Source organism: Giraffa tippelskirchi, chromosome 2 (assembly GCF_054371585.1).
Source record: "Giraffa tippelskirchi isolate mGirTip1 chromosome 2, T2T-mGirTip1v1.2.pri, whole genome shotgun sequence".
NCBI classification, from domain to species: Eukaryota; Metazoa; Chordata; class Mammalia; order Artiodactyla; family Giraffidae; genus Giraffa; species Giraffa tippelskirchi.
The window spans coordinates 19,534,189-19,556,878 of record NC_137276.1 but is presented as its reverse complement, the minus strand read 5'-3'; the positions used below and the strand labels follow the sequence as shown (position 1 = coordinate 19,556,878).

General features: G+C 42.7%; 1 protein-coding gene across 16 annotated transcripts in view; it reads left to right on the top strand.

The window, feature by feature from the left end:
• LOC145525995 (uncharacterized) overlaps positions 1 to 22,690 on the top strand; it is a 548,630-nt gene that overhangs the window by 348,569 nt on the left and 177,371 nt on the right. For 3 of the 16 annotated variants that reach the window (XR_014068583.1, XR_014068585.1, XR_014068577.1), the window contains one exon: positions 15,722 to 15,882. The exons of 7 other annotated variants lie outside the window; for them this stretch is intronic. The gene's annotated coding sequence lies outside the window, so the exon portion shown is untranslated. Of the gene's footprint in view, positions 1 to 910; positions 1,741 to 4,829; positions 5,508 to 12,350; positions 12,501 to 15,437; positions 15,628 to 15,721; positions 15,883 to 22,690 lie in introns of those variants that run through there. 6 more of the 16 variants (XR_014068581.1, XR_014068584.1, XR_014068599.1 and 3 more) reach the window with 5 other exon arrangements.

The window sequence follows — 22,690 nt, the reverse complement described above, 5'->3', positions numbered from 1 at the left end:
CTCTAGGAGAAGGCTTCTTTGTAAGTCTAATGATAAGGCTGGTCTCTGATTTGTTTTCTTTTTTCTAGAGCTCTCCTGACCAGCAAAATGTCACTACTGCAAAGAATATGTGCATATCAAACCCTGGACAAGGGTCTGGCTCCAGTTTGGGAGGTGTGGGGGTCATCCTTTGGGAACAAAGCCCTCCCTAGACATTAGGACATTAGGATTTTGTGTGTCCTGTCTCAGACTAACCTCTCTTCTCAGATTTTCATATCAGTGAAGTCTGAGAGAGTTAGCTAGGTCCAACTTTCAGTATTAGAAGCTTCCTAGACTCTGCCTTAGAAAATGGCCCTCTATCTTGTTTCCTTGGCTTCAGTTTCTCCGAATACCAACCATCCTGACACCACTGCCATTTGCATTCTCCTCAAGCAGAACCTCCAGTCTTCGTTCTGTTGAACAAAACCCAATATCCTCTGCGTATAGAATGTATATAGCCCAAGTGGTACAACTGAGAACAAGTGAATCTTCATCTAAAATATACTCAAATATAAACTGATCTTTAAGGTACTTCCCGGCCTCGTGCTGCTATAATTCTGACCCCTGGGTGTGGCACTGAGGACTCTTTCTGGCCTCATTTCACTTCTGCAATCCAACTGCAGTCAACACTGGATCCCAAAACACATCTACTGCTGGGAGGAGGGGAGTGCTGGGGGATGGCTCTTCTCTCTTCTGGCCCCACAACTTCCCATGTTCCTCTTTCCCTGGCAGAATTACAAAGGCATCATTCAAATAAATCCTTGATGTATTCCTTCTTTTACATGGCATCAGGCCTCTACATGGGTTAGGATAGGCTAAGTTATGCTGCAGTAACAAATGTACCTCAAATTGTAGTGTATTAACACACAACAAAGGTTTATTTCTCTTCCAGGATATATATCCAGTGCAGTTCAGAGGGAGGTTTTTTTCCTCAAAGAAACCTAGGAACTGACAAAGGCTGCCAAAGTCTCCATAACCTGGACTACTTCTGGAAAAAGAGAACATGTAGAAAGTTGATGTGCTCTTCTTGTTCTGGTCCAGAAGTGATGCACATGACCTCCACTCTCAACGTGTTGTCCAAAAAGAGTCACATAGTTCTTAAATGCAAACAGGCAAGGAGGTATAGGCAGCATTTAGATATTCTTAAATGAAAACAGGCAAGGAAGTATAGGCAGCGTCTAGATATTCCGTAAGTGGTAAATTCTTCTGCCAAAGCAAGGAAAACATGCTGCAGCTGCTGCTGCTAAGTCGCTTCAGTCGTGTCCAACTCTGTGCAACCCCATAGACGGCAGCCCACCAGGCTTCCCCGTCCCTGGGATTCTCCAGGCAAGAACACTGGAGTGGGTTGCCATTTCCTTCTCCAATGCATGAAAGTGAAAAATGAAAGTGAAGTCACTCAGTCGTGTCCAACTCGTAGCGACCCCATGGACTACAGCCTACCAGGCTTCTCCATCCATGGGATTCTCCAAGCAAGAGTACTGGAGTGGGGTGCCATTGCCTTCTCCGAAGGAAAACATGAGTGCATGCTAAATTCTCAATACCTGTCTGCTCATCATGGGATGTAGTGCCAATTGATTTTCTTTCTATTCTGAACACAAATGATGTTTTATGCCTGGAGATCTTATTAATTGACTGAAGGCCAGACTTTGGCCTTGCCTTGATATTAGCTCTGTATTATGTTTGTCTTACTTTCCTCACCAGAAGATAAATGACTTTAAAACAGGAGCCCTTTCCAATGTTAATAAATAACTTCCTCAAGCAGCTGGGTTAAAGGAACGCGCTCTGGGTATGAGTAGAGCTTTATCTCTGGCGCATGATCTTGGGCTAATTATTTAACCTCTGATGACAGGATACCATTGAATTTCAGAACAAGGGAACAGAATTTCCTTTGTTTACATGCCAACTCTCTCACCCACTATATGTGCAACTCTGGGAAACTTAATCTCTCGGAGCCTCAGGTTGCTCATCTTTATGATGGAGATAATAAAGTATCTACCTTATAGATTTGTTGTAAAAAATAATGTGTGCAGACTTCTTGCCTGGTGCCTGACACAGTTTAAGCACTCTGTAAGTGCAGGCACTCAGTTGCAGGTCTCAGAACCCTGGCTTCCTCAACTGTAAAACTGGCATAATGAATCTGGCCATGCTTTATCCCAGGATATTGTTTGAGTACCATATGAAAATGAGCAGAAGTTATGTTGTGCAAAAGCTTTTGAGTTCAATTATGTCCTGTTTATTTATTTTCATTTTTATTGTCATCATTCTAGGAAGTGGGCTAAAAAGATCTTACTGTGATTTATGTCAGAGTATTTTGTGTATGTTTTCCTCCAAGAGTTTTATAGTATCTGGTCTTACATTTAGGTCTTTAATCCATTTTGAGTTTATTTTTGTGTATGGTGTCAGGGAGTGTTCTAATTTCATTCTTTTACGTGTAGCTGTCCAGTTTTCCCAGCACTACGTATTGAAGAGACTGTCTTTTCTCCCTTGTATATTCTTGCCTTCTTTGTCATATATTAGGTGATCAGAGGTGCATAGGTTTGTCTCTGGGCTTTCTGTCTCATTCCATTGATCTATATAGTAGATTCACTTTGCTGCACAGCAGAAACTGGCACGACATTATAAAAGTAGCACAATATTGTCAACTATACCCCAATTTTAAAAAGTGAGCAGAAGTTAAAAGCACATTGTAAAATGTTACATACTGTTAGTATGTTTCTGCTATTACTGTGTTAGTTGCTCAGTCCTATCCAACTCTTCGTGATCCCATGGACGGTAGTCCACCAGGCTCCTCTGTTCATGGGATTCTCCAGTCAAGAATCCTGGAGTGGGTTGCCATTCCCTTTACCAGGGGAGCTTCCTGACCCAGGGATTGAACCTGGTTCTCCTGCATTGCAGATGGATTCTTTACCATCTGAGCCATGTAAATATAAAAGAAATAAACCTCTAATGCAGGTTTGGGCACAGAGTAGGTGACTAGTAGATATTTACTGAAATGAACTAAAGAACAGTGGGATTTTCTGATTGTTTGGCACCAGATATATCCTCTGGTGTTTGCATTTCAGGTGGGAAGTTCTCAACATACTTCCTGGCACATGCAGGGCTGTGTCTACCAGTGGCTCAGGATGTTCTCTGTGTCTGGGAAACTGCAGCTCCCTCCCTCTTTTTCCCCATCCATCAGGCTTCTCACCCCCTTCCAGGCGGTAGTTGAACCAGTGGTCCTGCTGCTTGCTTGGTTGCATTCACATCATTGGAGAGAAACTAGAAAGAGCATCTTCAAAAGGGGAAGTGATCCGTTCTCTTTCTGGTCCTACTCATTTTTCACTTTAAGACAAGGCAGAAGGAACCATATTTCTTTCTGAAGTCTTTATTTTCCTGTCAATAAAAATCTTGTTAACTGCCTGGCTGAGCAGGGTTTAACACTGGCATGCTCATTTGGTCAGTCCTCTTTCTGCTATTAACCCTGGTTCAGTGTTGAACAGTAGGAGTCCTGGCTCCTTCAAGAGCAGAGCTCTCAGGTAGAGTCAACCGTCCAGGGCCTTTGGTTTGGAATCTTATCTTCTCCTTAATTTGATGAACATTCACCACCCCTCCTGCAAGAAACTGTGAGAGACGTAAAGTTAGAGGTTGGTGGAACAGAGTCATGGGGGGGAGGGGGATGTGGATAAATGTGGTCCCTGGATTCAGATTGCCTGGGTAGGAAGTGTGGCTTCATCAGCTGAGGACATTCTGCACCTATGTATGCTCCAGGGTCCCAGTTTCCTCATATCGTTGAAATAATGAATATAAACTACTCGGCTTAGTGCCTGGAAGGAAAGAAATAGGCAGTAAATTCTCAGGTTGATAATGATTATTCAGTGTTCACTGAAGATTGAAAAGTCCCTGGTATGTGCCAGGAGTGGTTTTGAGTGCTAAGAATACATCAGGGAACAAAACAAAAATCGCTGTCCTCAGGGAGCTTACATGATAAAGATGATGGTAATGATGATGACTATACGGAAGATGGTTCCTGCACTCCAGGAGCTTAACATCTGTTGGGGGAAATAAAATGAATCCCTGTGTTGCCATGGCATAACCCTGGGATACTTGCAGCCCAGTAAATGTCTCTTATTGCATGGGGTTGGGGGGGGTGGTGTCAATGGGAGTCCACAGAACACTGTGTTCATCTCTGAGCCTCCACTGCCTGGTTTTCTGTGCGCATTAGTGAGTCTTTCTTTTTTTTTTAATAAATTTATTTATTTTAGTTGGGGGCTAATTACTTTACAATATTGTAGTGGTTTTTGCCATACATTGACATGAATCAGCCATGGGTTTACATGTGCTCCCCATCCTGAACCCCCCTCCCACCTCCCTCCCCATCCCATCCCTCTGGGTCATCCTGTTGCCCCAGCCCTGAGCATTTGTCTCATGCATTGAACCTGGAATGGTGTTCTGTTTCACATATGATAATATACATGTTTCAATGCTATTCTCCCAGAACGTCCCACCCTCACCTTCTCCCTCAGAGTCCGTAAGACTGTTCTATGCATCTGTGTCTCTTATTCTGTCTCGAATATAGGGTTATTGTTACCATCTTTCAAATTCCATATATATGCATTAGTATACTGTATTGGTGTTTTTCTTTCTGGCTTACTTCACTCTGTATAATAGTGAGTCTCTTTATTAAATTTTCAACCTCACGATAGGTTGTGTCCTATCATGGATGAAAAGGATGGCTCAGAGAAACCTCTATTAAACCAAAGAAAATATTATAGGATTTTCGTGGACAGAGAGTGTTCATTTATTCATCCATTCATTCAGAAATATTTCCCCAGCACCTAGGAGGTGGCCAGAACTGTGCCAAACACTGTGAGGGGCACAGAGACGAATGAAGCACAGAGCCTGGTCACACTTCACTGGAGTCGGCGGCACACATGGGTGGCTGTCTCTCTAAGGTCATCGTGAGGGATCTCACGCCTCCCTTGCCGGACTTCATCCCCTCCCTTGGTAATGGGAGCAGGGGAGGGGCTGCAACTGCTGGAACTGTGTGCGGGCAGAGAACCACCCACTGGAACACAGACCGAGGGAGACCAGAGAAAACTGTTCTGTCCTCTGCTGTCTGACTAGGAACAGCATTGGTGACATCAGTGTCTCTAGAGAAGGAAATCAGTCATGTGAATAACCTGTAATTCCCTGAGAAAGGTTCCACCCCTGAGTCAATACCTTCTACAGTTGATACTTTGAGAGTTTGTCTTGATGACAAGAAAATGTTGATACTGCAGCCATTTGAGAATTAGCTAGTCATCCTTAGATGCTGTATTTGTTTCACAACCAACTCCTGAGTCACCCTTGCCACGATGAGGTCTCCTGGATGGAGATGACTTCCAGAGTGATGATCATGTGAAGAAGGAGGAAGAGGAGGGCAATGACGACACTTTACTTTCACAGCACTGTCTATTCTGAGGGCTGTTACACGTGGTCCTCTAGACAACCCGGCAGAGTGGACAGGAAAGGTATTTATCTCCTACTTTCAGTTTCTTCTCCCGGTTCGATTCCTGGGTCAGGAAGATCACTGGAGAAGGGAAAGGCTGCCCACTCCAGTATTCTGGCCTGGAGAATTCCATGGACTGTATAGTCCACGGGGTCGCAAAGAGTTGGACGCGACTTGCACTTTTTCACTTTTCAGTTTCTTCAGTCGTAAAATCGGGCGCAAGACTTTCCTAAAGAAGTCTTAAAACCAGCAAGTGTCAGAGAGGAGTCAAAACCCAGGTTTCTAGGCTCCAAGTTTAGTGCCTTTCCCATTGTACCAGCCAGCTGGCTGCTTGTGGTATAGACTTGAGCAAAGAAACTTCTGAATGAGTAGATGGTTTCTCTAGAACACTAGTTCCTCAACAGTGTTAAAGGTATCTCTCTCTCTCTCTCTCTCTCTCTCTCTCACACACACACACACACACACACACACACACACACAGGTATTCTGTCAAATGAGTCAGCAGAGGCTAGAATGAGGAAAGAAATATGGGCTTCATTGCTGCAGGACGTCTCAGTGCCTTTATAGGCCCACTTAACAAGGGATTCCTTTAGGCTAAAACAGGGAGAAAAGGAAAAGATACAATGACTTCCATTGTGGAATGCTTTCTTCATGAATAACCTTGTAAGGACTAGTTTTCTAAGAAACATGCTTACAGAAACCCTGATTTGATTTGTAATTTTCTTATTTAGTTCCCTTGAAAAATCTCAGAGAGACACCTGTATGAACCAAGGAAGACTTGGGTAATGGTAGCCCAGTGATTAGTAGCAAATTTGTTTCTGGTCTGGGTGACCTTCACATTCAGTGCTTTGTTCTTACATGTGTGTGCATGCTGAGTCACTTCTACTGTGTCTGACTCTTTGCGACCCTATGGACTGTAGCCTGCCAGGAATATTTGTCCATGGGATTCTCCAGGTAAGAATGCTGGAGTGGGTTGCGATGCCCTCCTCCAGGGGATCTTCCTGACCTAGGGATCAAACCCATGTCTCTGCATTGGCAGGCAGGTTCTTCACCACTAGCACCACCTGAGAAGTCTGTTCTTACACAGATTTGTCCTTCAAAGGCTATCTCCAGGGGAGGGCTGATCTGGAGGTCAGAGGACTCTCCCACGGCCCTGTGGTATGACATTAGGCAAGTCAGGTTCCCACCTTGGACCTCAGATTCAGTTCAGTTCAGTTCAGTCTCAGATTTCTGTCCTGTAAAGGGTACAAGAGTCTCACTAGGGCACTTTCTTAAGACTCAGGGTCTTGAGTCCCACCCCAGAGATTGCTGCTCAGTAGTTTTGGGGTGAGACTTTGGGATCTGTGTTTGTAATTCTCATGCCTGGTGATTTTGGTGTGAGAGTCTGTTTATACTAGGGCCCTGAAGAGATTTATTTAGATCAGTGAGGACTACAGAGAGGTCCCTGAACATATATGAAAGAGATGAGGAAGTCAACCTTATATACCAGGTGATGTCAGGTATATGCATCCAGCTTACTGCCTGCCTCCCTGAGAAGATGGCCAGCCCTTGTCTTTATTTTCTTCTTGCCTTGGTTTTACTGTTCTCTTTTTACTCACCTCTACTTGGTAATTACTTACTAACAGCTCTCTTGGGGAGAGGGGAGGAATCCATTTATTTATCTGCAATTCATTCCATATTACAAGGCATTAAGAAAACCATAAATTGTATCACGCTTTTAAGTGTATATGCTGGAAATACCACTAACAGTGGTAAAAATCCATTTACAATCTGCTTAAAAGCTGTTTTGAAATGATGGTTTCTAGAAGAGAAGTTGGCCCTTTTAGAAAAGTTTTTCTGCTAAACGGAGAGTTACATAATTTCAAGCTCTGTTTGGAGGCAAGCTGCCAAGAGTTTTGGTTGCTAAAAGAACAATTATTTTCCAATTTAACTTCAAACCAGACATGGATATGAAACTTTAAAATTAGGAAGATTTTCAAGTGAGCATAAATTACTTTAGTAATCAAACATACGTTGTTAAAAAAAAAAAGGCTCAGAGAAATGCAGCAGTATTGGGAATCTGTGAGTATTGAAATCCTTCCCCATAGGCAAACTGGCAGAGGAAGTTCTGATTATGAAAAAATTTTTGTGGTGGTTCCCACTTCTGACACCAATGTGGTTGTCCTTCCCCAGTTTTCACAGCCATCAGTGGGAGCGGCAATAGAAATAAGCAGAAAGTATACAGATGTACTTCCCTGGAGTAGGAAATGGCAACCCACTCCAGTATTCTTGCCTGGAAAATTCTACAGACAGAGGAGCCTGGTGGGCTACAGTCCATGGGGTCATCAAGAGTCGAGCACAACTGAGCACATACAGATATACTAGTTTCTCTGGCTTATTTTCTAGATACTTGTGCTTATATTGTATACAGGCTTTTTACCATACTTTTCCACATGACATTATAACACAGGGACTTAAGCTGCTATTATACAAATCCTTATAACATAATATATAAGATTGCATTGTTTTCCATCACACAAGTACACTCTAATTCATTTAGCCATTATCTTTTTATTGAACATTTTGATTACTTCTATTTTTTCCCCCTTGTGTGTGAGGAACACTCAGTGCATAAAGAATTTTCTGTATTTAGAATTAGTCCCTCAGGAGAGATTTTTATATAGATTGAGTTCTGGTACCACAACAGTGTAAATTGTCCTCAGTGTTTTTTAATTTTTTTCAAAATGCTACGAGGAGCTTTTGAAAACAATCTGGTTTGAAGTTACTTCCTGGGAGGGGTCTGATTTCAAAATAAAGATTTATGAAAAGAAAAAAAAATCTAGCTATAAAATTAGAATGCTACCAACTACTAATTGGTCATGTTTATGGGATTTCAAATGTGGCACAGTGGTAAAGAATCTGCCTGATAATGCAGGAGACATAGGAGACATGAGTTCAATCCCTGGGTCGGGAAAGATCCCCTGGAGTAGGAAATGGCAATCCACTCCAGTATTCTTGCCTGGAAAACTCCTTGGACAGAGGAGCCTGGTGGGCTACAGTCCACGGGGTCGCAAAGAGCCGAACACAACTGAGCAACTGAGCCCGAGCATGGTTTAATACAGAAACTATAAATGGGGTTCTGTGTTTTTAATTCTTTAAAGATTTTTCTGCATATGTATCATCTTTTCATTCATTTATTACACAGTCTGAGTTGAAAGCATAACCTGAATATTTTGCCAGAAAATCTAATTCATGGTAGAAACAGTGATATATTTCATTATATTCAACTGAATGTCAGACATGAAAAGGCTCTGAAAATTTTTCATGTTGCTGCTGTACCCATCAGGAGAGTTGTGTGGCTAATATTTGACCATTGTTCAACCTGAAGAAGCAAAACTCAGCTCGGAGGAGGGACTTGTTTTAGTTCACCAGGCTAAGTAGAGGCAACACTGAAGCCTGGGGCTGTGTTTCCTGATCCCCAGACCTGTGGTTAGTGGGAATGCTTTATTACACTAACATAAATCAGTCTTCATCCTTCCATTTATCTCTGCGTGCAACAAATGGCATAATGATTGTACCTAAGAGGGAGTCAATATCTAGATGCTGGAAATAAAGTGATTAAAAAATTATTCTCTGTTCTCAAGAAGCTACCATTATAATGGGAGAATCATAAATACCAATAGATTACCCGCAAGTTGATTATAACTCTGTTACAGCAGTTAAATATTGAAGGCACACAGAAGGGGTGTAACTAAGAAGCAAGGAAGTCTGGGAAGGCTTCACCAAAGCAAGGGCATCTGAAATCATCCTTAAAGGAAGACTATCCTGATGCTGGGAAAGACTGAGGGCAAGTGGAGAAGGGGACGGCAGAGGATGAGTTGGCTGGATAGCGTCACCGACTCAGTGGACATGAGTTTGAGCAAACTCCAGGAGATAGTGAAGGACTGGGAAGCATGGCATGCTGCAGCCAATGGAGTCACAAAGAGTTGAACACAACTTAGCAACTGAACAACAACAACAAATGCTTACCAATCAGGGATTAGGTGTTGTATTGAGGCATGACATTCGATGTTTGATCCTTGCATTGGGAAGATCCCCTGGAAGAAGAAATGGCAAACCACTCCAGTATTCTTGCCTGGGAAATCCCATGGACAGAAGAGCCTGGCAAGCTGCAGTCCAGGGGGTCACAAAGAGTCAGACATGACTCAAGCGACTGACACTTTGATTCAAAGTGGAGAGTGCAGGAGGAGCCTAGGCAGAGTAAAGGATGTAGACTCTTCTGGGAATGGTGATATCAGTTCAGTGCCATTGGGTCCTAAGTCTTGGAGGGTGAATGAATGGCAGGAGGCACCACTGGGCAGTAGAGGACATGAAAGGTCATTGTTGTAAGCTTGGGAGCAGAGGACTGGGCACTGGGTGGAGGGAGTCAGGGGTGTCTTGCAAGTTACGTGGTGTGGTGGGGGGTGGGTAGGCAAGGGAGACAGAGAGACAGTGAAATAGACTTTTGTGCCCTTAACTGTGAATTCGGGTGACAATCTCCTGGAGGGGTTGACACACACAGATGGGAGATTGTTTATGGGGCCGTTGCAAGGAGGCAGGAGAAGGATGAGGATCCAGCTAAGGCTGTGACAACCAAGCTGGAGAGAAGAGGCCACATGTAAGAGATATTGACAGAATTGAGCTTTAATTAAATTGTTGTTGTTCAGTTGCTAAATCGTGCCTTACTCTTTGTGATCCCATAGACTGCAGCGCTCTAGGCTCCTCTGTCCTCTACCCTCTCCCACAGTTTGCTCAAATCCATGCCCACTGGGTTGGTGATAACTTTCTAACTGTCTCATCCTCTGCTGGCCCCTTCTCCTTTTGCCTTCAATCTTTTAATTAAATGCAGGGACTAAAAAAGAATTGGCTACTGAGGATAATTTTAAGGCTTCAGTTAGGGAAAGTGAGTGGGAAAAGTAGAGCTGAGAGATGCAAGGAAGAGAAGGAGTTTGAACAAAGAAGGAAAAGAAAGTGAGTTACCTTTGGGATATTTGAAGGGAATCCAGGTAAAAGTGTGCAGTTAGAGATGGGAGCAGGCAAGTGAGAGCAGGGGTCAGAGGTTTGGAAGTTGATGCAAATATATTTTGTGTAGGTGAAGAAGGAGTGGGTGGGTCATCCAGAGAGGATAGGCAGAGGAAATAAGGAAACAGGAAGGACTCACACCTGGGAAATGCTGACCTTTATGAAAAGAACCCAGCAATGCAGCCTGAGAAGGGGAGAAGAGGCAAGAGAAAGCAGTGATTTGAAAACAAAGGGAGTAGACTTTGTTATTTCTCTGCTTGAAAATTTCCTACTAGAAAGATGGTCAGTATAGTCCAGCTAGAACTCTTTTTGCAGAAAATGCTAAACTGGACAGGACACAGGGTCCTCAGCCTGCCCCAGGGAACCCAAGATGCATGGTCATCCTAGCTTGACAACAGCAGACTGAGGTAGACATTGTTGCCCTGGGGAAAGTGTCTCAGGGAGCTTCTATGCAACTTTCTCATTTTCTAAAGCAGATTGGAGGGAAAGATGAAAGAAGGAAAGAAAATAACCTTGGATGGTCCCTGGCTCTCTGGGGCTCCATTTACTTCATCTCCTACAATGACTTCACCAATCCTACAAGGGAGATGGGGGCTTCTCAGGTGGCTTAGTGAAAAAGAATCCACCTGCCAATGCAGGAGATGTGGGTTCAATCTCTGGGTGGGGGAGATCCTCTGGAGTAGGAAAAGGCAACCCCCTTCAGTATTCTTGCCTGGAGAATCCCATGGGCTACAGTCCATAGCGTCGCAAAAGATGACTTACCGAGTAAACAACAACAAGAGAGATGGAGGTGGGGAGCCCCTTCCTCGTCCTTATGTTTCTCTCTCACTCTCCCAACCCTAAGAAAGTGCTCCCTTTTTCCAATTGGTTGGGTGCCAAGGGTCCACACACCCATTGACTCATTATTCTTTTCCAGGTAAATTTTTAAATTTATTTGTTATTTGTCTGAGTCTGGTCTTAGTTGAGACCTGCAGGATCTCTTGCTCCATGTGGGCTTCATTGCCCCCATGGTATGTTGGATTTTAGTTCCCAGACCAGAGATTGAGCCCACGTCCCCTGCATTACAAGGTGGATTCCTAACCACTGAACCCCCAGGGAAGTCCCTTTCAATGTAATTTGAGACCATAGCATCCTGTTTCCTCTTCTTGTTTTGGAAGTGATCTGATTCTTTGTCCGATCCCCACTTTGCTCTGTTGCCAAGAGTCACCTTTGGGGAAGGTGGATCGTTATGCTATCTATTTTGCCTGAATTTGGTTCAGTTTTTGGAAAAATGGAAATATTAGAAATATTAAGAATTACTGGCTGTGGATCCAGACTGCACTCTTGAATCTCTTGAATCCAGATGTATCAAACTCAGTTATTATGGTGATGTTTACTTCCCTCTTGGCTCAGTTGGTAAAGAATTTGCCTGCAATGCAGGAGACCCAGATTCCATCCCTGGGTTGGGAAGATCCCCTGGAAAAGGAAATGGCAACCCACTCCAGTATTCTTGCCTGGAGAACCCCATGGACAGAGGATCCTGGCAGGCTACAGTCCATGGGATCGCAAGAATTGGACACGACTTAGCGAACTAGACCACCATGGTGATGTTTAGCCTCCAGTTTGACTCATGGCTACTTTTAAATTTTATCCAGATTCTTATTTAGAGGAGGAGAAAAACATTATTTATTGACCTGTTCAAATCCTCACATAGGCCTGTTTTATATAGGAGGAAATTGAATTCACACAGTTTATAAATGTCAGAGCAGGGATTAAAGCAGAGTTAAAACCCAGAGTCATCCCCAACTTCTTGTCCTATTTCTGTTTCTCCATGTTCCATCTTCAGGTTGACAATATGCTGATGAGAAGAAAAAAAAAAGTCTCACAGTCAAATGATGTGATTCCAGTTACAAGGATTCACTTAAGCCAGCTTTTGATGTCCTGCCTGCTCCCAGGCTATCGGTTCAGGAAATGCTGTGTGGTTTATTCCCACGAGGTATATTCTGAGATGGTCTTCTCATCGGCGTGCTGGGAAAGACACTCTTCCTTTCCCCAAAGATTTCGCTTCTCTGGATGACGCCAACTTTCCTAATGGGGGACAGGAAAAGGGTCCAGTTTCTCTGCAAGACCATTCAAGCCCTTTCCCAGGGCAGGATGATTTCTGGGAAAGTTATAGGAATTTCCCTGTAGGTTCTGTCATGCTCTAGGCTGCAGAGAATTCTTGCCTGATTTTCCCTCCCCACTAACCATCACCTCAGACTTCCCAGGTGGCTCAGTGGTGAAGAATCCAGGTAAAGAATGCAGGAGACACGCAGATGTGGGTTCAATCCCTGGGTCTGGAAGATCCCCCAGAAGAAGAAGTGGCAATCCACTCCAGTATTCTTGCCTGGAGAATCTCATGGACAGAAGAGCCTGGTGGGTTACAGTCCATGGGGTCACAAAGAGTCAGACATGACTGAAGTGACTTCGCTCGCACATAGTTGATTTATAATGTGTAGCAAAGTGATTCAGTTGTGTGTGCGTGTGTGTGTGGTAACTGCTCAGTTGTGTCTGACTCTTTGCGAACCCACTGACTGTAGCCCACCAAGCTCCTCTGTCCATGGGGTCTCCAAGCAGGAATACTGGAGTGGGTAGCCATTCCCTTCTCCAGGGGATCTTCCCAACCCAGGGATCCAACCCAGGTCTCCAACATTGCAGGCAGATTCTTTACTCTCTGAGCCACCAGGGAAGCCCTTGACCTCACAGGGATATGGTGAAGATCATAAGAAATGGCATGTGAAAACTTTGAAAAATGTTAGTTATATACATGTGTGTGTTATGTGCTATTGTCATGGCCATTTCTGTCCTTTGAAGTGGCTGAGTTGCAGGTACTTACAGGCACCATCTTACATTATGTAGGGTCTGCTGCTGCTGCTGCTAAGTTGCTTCAGTCGTGTCCAACTCTGTGCGACCCCATAGACGGCAGCCCACCAGGCTCCCCCGTCCCTGGGGTTCTCCAGGCAAGAACACTGGAGTGGGTTGCCATTTCCTTCTCCAATGCATGAAAGTGAAAAGTGAAAGTGAAGTCACTCAGTCTTGTCCGACTCTTCGCGACCCCGTGGACTGTAGCCTACCAGGCTCCTCCATCCATGGGATTCTCCAAGCAAGAGTACTGGAGTGGGGTGCCATTGCCTTCTCCATGTAGGGTCTAGCAACATTAAATTGGCAGCTATGTTATAGGAGAAAGGTGTTGATCTGGAATTTTATATAAGGTAATCAATGTAACCTTTAAAATTTTACTTTTAATGGCTATATTTTTCAGGGCTGGCTTCCATATGGAAATGCTTGAAAGATAGTACATTTGATGGGGAGGTGATAGGTAAGGATTTTGTTAGATTCAAAACCTACATTGTAGAATCCTTGGCATCCTGGCTCTTGTTCAGATGAAAATGTATGGCAGAACGTGTTCTTCAAAGTGAGTTTTTGAAAGAACAGAGGCCTGAAATGTAATGTATCTTGTGGAGAATAAACGGTTTAACAGCTTTGAAAATTAATAAAATAAACTTGATTCTTGATTATTAGGGATTACTCATTAGAATGGTAAAAAAAAAAAAAAGAAAAGGGAAAAGAAAAAAAAGAGTCTCAAACCATCTACACATGCAAGCAGACAGGTCAATTTTGGACTTTCTGAAGCCTTGTTAGTATCTTACTATTCAAAGCAGGATAGGAGGACCAGCCCCAAAGAATCACCCAGGAGTTTGTTAGAGATGCTGAAATCTTTGGCTCCACCCCAGACCTTCTGGACAAGGAGCTGCATTTAACAAGATACCTAAGTGACTCTTAGGAACATTACAGTTTCCTTGGTTTTGGTACTTTTAGTTCTCAGGGCTGAACTTTGGTAGCAATCTTAAACTAGATGCCAGGGTAGCCCACTAGAGTCCTAAGGAGCCAGATTGCTGATGTTCAGAGTGACAGTTTAGTTCCCAAACACAATGAGAGACAGAATTCTGTGAGTGACCATCTGTCCTTTTGTATAAGTGGCTGCCTCTGGCCCAGGGCTGTGGGTGAATCAGAGCATGTGATTTATCAGACATATATTTAGAAAGTAAACGATTGCCAAAAGAAAGGAGGGCGTGAAGAAATAATATCACCTGTATCTGTTTCTCATTATAAAATAATATTGCCGGTTTGCACGCTTTCTAGATTCCTTAGGGCATTCTATTGTCACTGTGGGTTTGTTTTCTGTTTTTTTTTTTTTTTTTTGCATATTTAGAAGACATTTGATAGAAATGTTGCTGCATGGGAACAAAAATATTTTTCTCACAAAATGTTCCCATTCAATAAGTTACTGCACATTTTTGTTCCATATGGTGCTTAAGCTGACAGCATCTGTAGGCAATGCAACTGACAGAGCATCAGAGAAATAGGCTTATACATTTAAAGTGGGTATATGATTTAATGTCCAGGGATTTTTTTAGACAAAAATCTGTGATGTTTAATTTAAAAAAAAAAGAATAATGTTAAAGAGAAGTTCAAACTAACTTCAAAAAAAGGACTGCAGAGGAAGTAAATTCATTCAGTCACTTTATTCATTCATCAAATTTACTAATCTTTTTGGGGGGATTCAAAGATGAATGAAACATTGTCCATGGCACTGAAGAACTCACCTTCTAGTGGAAGAGAAAGAAGGAAGACACCAAAGGGTGATGAGGGTATATGTGGGTACTCTGGGAACACAGAATAGGGTTCTGAGTGATACTGATGGGTGGAGCAGGGGGTGAGGGAAGTCTTCCCTGAAAATGTGACCCAAAGATGGAATGCACAGTTACTCCCTCAATTCCTTCAGGTCTCTGCTCTATATCAGTAAAGTCCTTCTGATGATCTGTATCAAGAACAATAGTCACTCCAAACTCTGCCCTCCAGACCTTTTTACCCTGCTTTGTATCTTCCATAGGATTTATCACCACCTGTATAAACCAGTCTCCAAGCCAGCCCTGAAGATCTCTGCATCTTGTTATCCATGCCCTATGTAGTCCCCTCTCATATTTGATCAGGGTTACATGTGTGTGTGCTCAGCCATGTCCAACTCTTCACAGCCCTATGGACTGTAGCCTGCCAGGCTCCTCTGTCCATGGCATTTCCAGGCAAGAAGACTGAAGAGGGTTGCCATTTCCTTCTCCAGGGGATCTTCCTGACCCAGGGATTAAACCTGACTCTCCTGCATCTTCTGCATTGCAGGTAGATTCTTTACCACTGAGCCACTGGTGAAGCCCCAGTCAGGGTTAAGAACAGCAGAACATGGCAGAGGCAAAGACATGCCACTTCCAAGATGAAATTGTAAAGGATCCCACGGCTTTCATCTTGACCACAGTTTCTCTGGGGGAAGCTGGCTGCCAGGGGTGAGTAGCTCTCCTAAGAGGTCCACATGGTGAGAAAAATTGCCTCCTGATAATGCCACATGTATGAACTTGAAAGCAGATCCCCCAAAGCTAGACACATCTTCAGATCAACCTTCAAGACAACTTGACTACAAGCTCATGAGTGACCCTCAGCCAGAACCACCCAACAAACTCCTGAATATCAGAAGCTGTGAGATAATATAACTTTGTTTTGTGAGGTACTGAATTTGAGGCAATTTGTTACACAGGAATATCTAACTAATACGCTATTATAAGTTTACTTACAGTACAAGTTTACTTATTTACTTGTCTCTCTTCCTCTGTAGTTCGGTTCAGTCAGTTTAGTTCAGTAGCTGAGTCATGACCAACTCTTTGAGACCCCATGGACTGCAGCATGCCAGGCCTCCCTGTCCATCACCAACTCCCGAAGTTTACTCAAACTCATATCCATTGAGTCGGTGATGCCATCCAACCATCTCATCCTCTATCATCCATTTCTCCTCCCACCTTCAATCTTTCCTAGCATCAGTGTTTTTTCAAAAGAGTCAATTTTTCCCATCAGGTGGCCAAAGCATTGGAATTTCAGCTTCAGCATCAGTCCTTCCAATGATTATTCAGGACTGATTTCCTTTAAGATGGACTGGTTGGAACTCCTTACTATCCAAGGGACTCTCAAGAGTCTTCTCCAACACCACAGTTCAAAACCATCAATTCTTCCGCGCTCAGCTTTCTTTATAATCTGACTCTCACATCCATACATGACTACTGGAGAAATCATAGCTTTGACTGATGGACCTTTGTTGACAAAATAATGTCTCTGCTTTTTAATATGCTGTCTAGGTTGGTCATAACTTTCCTTCCAAGGAGCAAGCGTCTTTTAATTTCATGGCTGCAATCACCATCTGCAGTGATTTTGGAGCCTAAAACAATAAAGTCTGTCACTGTTTCCATTGTTTGCCCATCTATTTGCCATGAAGTGATGGGACCAGATGCCATGATCTTAGTTTCTGACTGCTGAGATTTAAGCCAATTTTTTCACTCTCCTCTTTCACTTTCATCAAGAGGCTCTTTAGTTCTTCTTCACTTTCTGTCATACGGGTGGTGTCATCTGCATATCTGAGGTTATTGATATTTCTCCTGGTAATCTTGATTCCAGTTTGTGCTTCTTCCAGTCCAGCATTTCTCATGATGTACTCTGCACATAAGTTAAATAAGCTAGGTGACAATATTCAGCCTTGACGTACTCCTTTTCCAATTTGGAACCAGTCTGTTGTTCCATATTCAGTTCTAACTGTTGCTTCCTGACCTGCATACAGATTTCTCAGGAGGCAGGTCAGGTGGTCTGGCATTCCCATCTCTTTAAGAATTTTCCAGAGTTTGTTGTGGTCCACACAGTCAAACGCTTTGGCATAGTCAATAAAGCAGAAGTAGATGTTTTTCTGGAACTCTCTTGCTTTTTTGATGATGCAACGGATTTTGGCAATTTGATCTCTGGTTCCTCTGCCTTTTCTAAAACCAGCTTGAACATCTGGAAGTTCACAGTTCACGTAATGTTGAAGCCTGGCGTGGAGAATTTTGAGCATTACTTTGCTAGCGTGTGAGATGAGTGCAATTGGGCAGTAGTTTGAGCTTTCTTTGGCATTGCCTTTTTGGGGGATTAGAATGAAAACTGACCTTTTCCAGTCCTGTGGCCACTGCTGAGTTTTCCAAATTTGCTGGCATATTGAGTGCAGCACTTTCACAGCATCATCTTTGAGGATTTGAAATAGCTCAACTGGAATTCCATTACCTCCACTCACTTTGATTGTAGTGATGCTTCCTAAGGCCCACTTGACTTCACATTCCAGGATATCTGGCTCTAGGTGAGTGATCACACCATCGTGGTTATCTGGGTCATGAAGATCTTGTTTGTATTGTTCTTCTGTGTATTCTTGCCACCTCTCCTTAATATCTTCTGCTTCTGTTAGGTCCATACCATTTCTGTCCTTTATTGTGCCCATCTTTGCATGAAATGTTCCCTTGGTATCTCTGATTTTCTTGAAGAGATCTCTAGTCTTTCCCATTCTGTTGTTTTCCTCTATTTCTTTGCATTGATGACTGAGGAAGACTTTCTTATTTCTCCTTGCTATTCTTTGGAACTTTGCATTCAAATGGGTATATCTTTCCTTTTCTCCTTTGCCTTTCACTTCTCTTCTTTTCACAGCTATTTGTAAGGCCTCCTCAGACAACCATTTTGCCATTTTGCATTTCTTTTTCTTGGGGATGGTCTTGATCCCTGCTTCCTATACAATGTCAGGATCCTCTGTCCATAGTTCATCAGGCACTCTGTCTATCAAATCTAATCCCTTGAATCTATTTCTCACTTCCATGGTAAAATTGTAAGGGATTTGATTTAGGTCATACATGAATGGTCTAGTGCTTTTCCCTACTTTCTTCAATTTCAGTCTGAATTTGGCAATAAGGGTGCTTCCCTGGTGGCTCAGAGGGTAAAGCATCTGCCTGTGATGCAGGTTGGATCCCTGGGTTTGGAAGATCCCCTGGAGAAGGAAATGGCTACCCACTCTGGTACTCTTGCCTGGAAAATCCCATGGACAGAGAAGCCTGGTAGGCCACAGTCCATGGGGTCACAATGAGTGGGACACGACTGATCAGTTTCACTTTATACTTTGGCAATAAGGAGTTCATGATCTGAGCCACAATCAGCTCCTGCTCTTGTTTTTGCTGACTGCACAGAGCTTCTCCATCTTTGGCTGCAAATAATATAATCAATCTGATTTCAGTGTTGACCATCTGGTTATGTCCATGTGTAGAGTCTTCTCTTGTGCTGTTGGAAGAGGGTGTTTGCTATGACCAGTGCGTTCTCTTGGCAAAACTCTATTAGCCTTTGCCCTGCTTCATTCTGTACTCCAAGGCCAAGTTTGCCTGTTACTCCAGGTGTTTCTTGACTCCCTACTTTTGCATTCCAGTCCCCTGTAATGAAAAGGACATCTTTTTTTAGGTGTTAGTTCTAGGAGGTCTTGTAGGTCTTCATAGAACCTTTCAACTTCAGCTTCTTCAGCATTACTGGTCAGGCATAGACTTGGATTACTGTGCTATTGAATGGTTTGACTTGGAAATGAACAGAGATCATTCTGTCATTCCACCATGACCCATCCATCTTGAGTGGCCCTACATGGTATGGCTCGTAGTTTCATTGAGTTAGACAAGGCTGTGGTCCTCTGTAGGGTGTGACCTAAATGAGGACAATCACTTTGCTTTGTTCACTGCTATATCTCTAGTGCCTGGAACTTGACCTAGATCATAGTAGATGCAGAGTTTACATGTGTTAAATCAATGATTAGAAGGTACTGCCACTCATTCTTGTGATTAGAATGAGGATTTATCATGTCTCCGTGTATATGAGAGGTCCTGAGGATGGGAAGGAGTAGCTTTATTTCTCTTCTGAACCAACTGATCGGATGTTTTGTAAGTAATGAATCCCACAACTGACTGAAAGAACTCAGTCAAGCTCTCTAAAGAACAAAAGCAGAGACATGAAAGCTGATGTTTCACCCAGTGACAAAGCACAGGACAACTGGCATTTCCTATTTGGGTTCTCATCAAAGCCAAGGGCAACATACCATTGTTGGGACTGACCATTAACACCAAGTGGTAGTGGCCCACCAGAGCTAGCTCCTTCCGGGGAAATATGGTCCCTGAATTATGAGCAGGAAGACTCCATGGAAATCAAAGTCCAGGGTCTCCTGAATTGCAAGCAGATTCTTTGCCATCTGAGCCACCAGGGAAACCCCACAAAAGGGTAGATTTGAAGTAAGAACTATACAGCTGACTGGATTCTCCCATAACCAAATTTTGATTTAATTGGTCCACTGAGGTCAGACACAGGGCACCTTAAAAAGTCTACAGATGATTTTAATGGATGGCCAGAATAGAGAACCACTGTAGTAGAACTTTCTTATAGTGGAATGACCCAACTGACTTAAAGATAGAGCATGCAAAGCAAGCTTCCAACTCCTTGGTAGGTGATGCCTACCATGTGGACTGATTCCACCCTTTGGTTTCCATATTTAGAATGTCCCCAGACTTTCAAAATAACTCTGGATATACGATTCCCAACTGAGGTGGAACATTACTAAATGGATATTTCTCTTTCACTAGAAGTAAAACAAGGGACAGCTCTTGGGTATTTGCAAAGTTTCCAGTGTTCACAGCAGCGTTATTTACAATTGATAAGATATGGATGCAACCTAAGTATTCATTGGGCTTCCCCAGTGGCTCAGCAGTAAAGAACCCGCCTGCAATGTAGGAGACGTGATTAGGGCTGTGGGTTCGATTCCTGGGTCAGGAAAGATCCCCTGACGAAGGAAATGGTAACCCACTCCAGTATTCTTGTCTGGGAAATCCCATGGACAGAGGAGCCTGGAAGGCTATAGTCCAAAGTGTCACAAAAGAGTCAGCCACAATTTAGTGACTAAACAACTGAGTAAGTATTCATTGACAGATGAATGAATAAAGAAGATGTGTTGTGTGTGTCTGTGTGTGTGTGTGTATATATATACACACACACACACAGACACACACAATGGAATACTACTTGGCCATAAAAAGGAAAGAAAATTTTGCCATTTGCAGCAACATGAATGGACTTAGAGCGCATTATGCTAAGGGAAATAAGTCAGACAGTTAAAACAAAATACCATATGATATCACTTACATGTGGAATAAAAAATAAAAAAAAAATAAAACAAACTAGTGAAGGTAACAAAAAAGAATCAGACTCACAGATACAGAGAACAAATTAGTGGTTACCAGTAGGGAGGCATTATAGGGGTGGGCAGTAAGAAGTACAAACTATTAAGTATAAAGGAAGCTACAAGAACATATTGTACAACATGGGGAATATAGCCAACATTTTGTAATAACTATAAATGGAAAGTAACCTTTTAAAAAGAGAAGGTCTTTAGAAAAAATAGCAACACACTTGAATTAGCATTCAGAGACTATCCATCTTACACAGTTTCTTTGTGTGCAAAGTCAACTCCCTAGCTTTTGATTTTCATTAAATATTTCATGTATGTGGGGACTATTGTCAACATTACTAATGGGTTTTCTATTTAATTTCTCTATATAATTCATCACCAGATTAACTCCCGGAAAGGAGTTCTGACCAAGTGGATGGGACCTCACAGAGAAGGATAGGTTGTTTCTGCTAAGGGAATGATTTCAATCTTGAACAAGCAGAAGCTTGAGAATGTATGGACCTGGTGACTTGGCAGGAAACATTATGGAATGCAGTTAAATGGATGTTCCCAGCACAGAGGCTCCCTGTTCAGGGTTTCTGTGTAATGCATCTCCTTGAATCAGACAGGGAGAAGCACTTCATGAAAATTACCACCTTCGCTCTGAATGGACTTTCCTCTGCTTGGCTGTCTTGCACCAGACCTAGAATGATGCTGATCTCAGATGGCATACATCTCAATAGATAGGAAGCGTATACCCCCACCTCACTCCCTCTCAAATAACCACATATCAGTTCAGAATAAAACACAATGAAAGGGAATAAACAGACTTACAAGAAATTGGTAAAATGACAAAAGAGACACACACACAGAGACTTTAAATCATGCCACATGATACATATCTTTGCCTGACTTCTGCTCTCATCTCTCAGGGAGGAGCCTAGATGCAGCACCTGTTCTACCTGTTATTTCTTTAAGGAAATGAGATTTTTGAGGCATGATGGGCTATAGAAAAAAGGATGTTTACAACTTTTCAAGTATGTCTAGCTTCTGCTATTTAGATAAACGTAGAGGAAATACTAACTAATAAAGGAGAAAACATCTTGAAATGAATTGGGGATAAGAGGACTCTTTTTAATTTTTTTTAATCTTCGAAAAGCTTTCTTTGGTTTGTTTGTGGTTTTGGAGAAGTAGCCTTAAGGGGAATGAGGTTGTACATTTCTAGAGATAGGAAGAGTGGTTGAACAGATCATTGATTTTTTTTTTTTTTTGTATGTTTGTTTTACTATCATTAGTTTATTAACTATTGCTTTGGTTCCATAAATATAAAATTAATCATGAATGCTTCCACCATGTTCTGCTTGTCAGAAGCCTTCCATGATTCTTTAGTACCAACAGGAAAAATCCTTGAATTTGGATCCCACCACACTTATATATCAACTTCCTTTTTTGGTTTTGGTCACCTGGACCTATGCCATGAAAATGTTCCATTTTAGCTGAAGGGCATGTCCAGGGAGGCCTGATGTGCTGCAGTCCATGGGGTCACAAAGAATTGGACTTGACATGACTTAGTGACTGAACAACAACAGTTCATGTCTTGCACTAATAATTAAGAGCACTTTTTGTCAAATCTCAGATCCCCATATAATAGCAACTATGCCATCTTGGATAAGTTCCTCTGCCTCCTGAGCATCCATCCTCTCCTCTGGAAACTGAGAATGATAGTAAGGTGGATCTCATAAAGCCATTGTAAGGAATGCATGCAGATTACCAATAGACCCAGTCTGTCCAGGACTGAGAGGCATCCTAGTATGCAGGACTCAGGGCTCAGACAGAAAAGAAAAATGCCCCCCACCCCACTAGAATGAAATTCTGTGTCAGAAGAAATTCAGACACTGCAGGGTCATTATACACAATGCATTACACATGAAACCTTTAGCACCACGTTTGGCACTTAATAAATGCGATGCTAGCAATCATTATTTATATTTACCACTTCTTTTCTACGGCTTCACTTGTGGCTCAGCTGGTAAAGAATTTACCTACAATGCAGGAGACCCCGGTTCAAT